The sequence below is a fragment of the Pipistrellus hanaki genome (genome assembly GCF_964339955.1).
Source record: "Pipistrellus hanaki genome assembly, chromosome: 3".
Taxonomy (NCBI): domain Eukaryota; kingdom Metazoa; phylum Chordata; class Mammalia; order Chiroptera; family Vespertilionidae; genus Pipistrellus; species Pipistrellus hanaki.
The window spans coordinates 170,906,559-170,908,757 of record NC_140505.1 but is presented as its reverse complement, the minus strand read 5'-3'; positions in this window follow the sequence as shown (position 1 = coordinate 170,908,757).

Here is a 2,199-nt window from a genome sequence, read left to right as displayed (position 1 = left end):
TTCACCTGAGTTTCTACTTAAAAGTTTTACTTTTAGCTCTTACATATAGGTCTTTTATTTTTAAGTTTTGTATATGTTATGAAGTAAGAGTCCAAATTCATTTTTTTACATGTGGATGTCCAGTTGTCCCACATCATTTGTTGAAAAAGTTGTTCCCTTACTATTGAATGATCTCATCAAAAATTAATTGGCTTTATAAATGGGTTTATTTCTGGACTCTCAAATCTATTCCATTGATCTGTCTTTGTGCCAGTAACACACCGTCTTGATTACTGTAGTTTGTAGTGAGTTTTTAAATTGGGAAGTTATTAGCCTCCAGTTTTGTTGTGTTGTGTGTGTGTGTTTTCAGATTATTTTGATTACTTTTGGTTTCTTGCCATTCTATATGAAATTTAGCATGTTTGTTCCTTTGTAAAATATTAGTGGCCCGGTGCATGAAATTCGTGCAGGAAGGGAGGGTGTCCCTCAGCCCTGCCTACACCAGACCCTTTGGGGATATCCCTTTCACAATCAGGGATTGCTGGCTCCTAACAGCTCTCCTGCCTGCCTTCATGATCATCTCTAATCACTGTCTGCCAGCCTAATCACCCCTAAATGCCACCCCCTTGCCAGTGTGCTCGCCCCCCAACTGTCCCCCCTGCCAGCCTGCTTGCCCCCAACTGCCCACCTGCTGGCCTGCTTGCCCCCAACTGCCCCCCTGCCATCCAGCTTACCCTCAACTGCCCCTTCCCCTGCCAACCTGCTCATCCCCAACTGCCCACCCCTGCCAGCCTGGTTGCCCCCACCTGCCCCCGCCCCGTCCCCCCCCCACCCGGTGGCCTGCTGCCCGCCCCCCCCCCCCGTTCACCACCCCTGCTCTCCTGCTCGCACCCAACTGCCCCTCACCAGCCTACTCGCCCCCAACTGTCCCCCTCTGCTGGCTTGATCTCCCCTTACCGCCTCTGCCTCATCCCTGACACCATGGCTTTGTCTGGAAGGTCTCCCAGTCTAATTAGCATATAACCCTTTTATTAGTATAGATAAAAGCAGTTTTGATAGAGATTGCATTGAATCTGTAGGCCAGTTTGATGACTATTGCCATCTTAAGAATATTGTTTTTCAGACAACAAACACAGATGTCCTTAGACTTATTTAAGCCTTCTTTAATTTTTTTCACCTATGTTTCACAGTGTATAAGTCTTGTGCTTCTTTGGTTAAATTTATCCCTAAGAATTTTTATTCTTTTTTTATCCTATCTAATAAAAGAGTAATATGCAAATTAACTATCACTCCAACACACAAGATGGCTGCCCCCATGTGGACACAAGATGGCTGCCACAAGATGACCAGCAGGGGAGAGCAGTTGGGAGGGACCAGGTCTGAAGGAGAGAGAAGTAAGGGGGGCGGGGGCAGGCCTGCAAGGGAGGGCAGTTGGGGGCGATCAAGCCTGCAGGGGAGGGCAATTAGGGGTGACAAGGCTGGCAGAGGAGGGAAGTTGGGGGTGATGGGGCCTGCAGGGAAGGGCAGTTGGGGAGGGGGAGGAGACCCAGGCCTGCCAGGGAGAGCAGTGGGGGTTGGGGGGGACTAGGCCTGCAGGAGAGAGAAGTTGGGGGGGACCAGGCCTGCAAGGGAGGGCAGTTGGAGGTGATCAACCCTGTAGGGGAAGGCAGTAAGGGGTGGCCAGGCTGGCAGAGGAGGGAAGTTAGGGGCAAACAGGCTGTCAGGGGAGCAGTTAGACATCAATCAGGCTGGCATGGGAGTAGTTAGGGGGTGATCAGGCTGGTAGCAGAAGCGGTTAGGGGCAATCATGAAGGCAGGCAGGTGAGCAGTTGGGAGCCAGCAGTCCTGGATTGTGAGAGGGATGTCTGACTGCCCGTTTAGACCTAGCAGTTGAACATCCCTCAAGGGGTCCCAGATTGGAGAGGGTGCAGGCTGGGCTGAGGGACACCCACCCATCCCATGCACAAATTTCATGCACCAGGCCTCTAATAATAATAATAATAAATTTTTAAAGGTATGTGGATGCCAAAGTTTAGTAGAAAGTAGTAGATTTAGAAAGCACATTGGACTGTGAGCTGAGAGGTCTAGGTTCTAGTTTTGTGTTTCACCTTGGCCATGTTAATCAACTTCATAAGTCTTCATCCCCCGCCATTATAGCATAGATTGGCATTTCCTCTCCTGGATTCCGCATAGGACTTCTGTGAATGCCAGTAAGAAAAT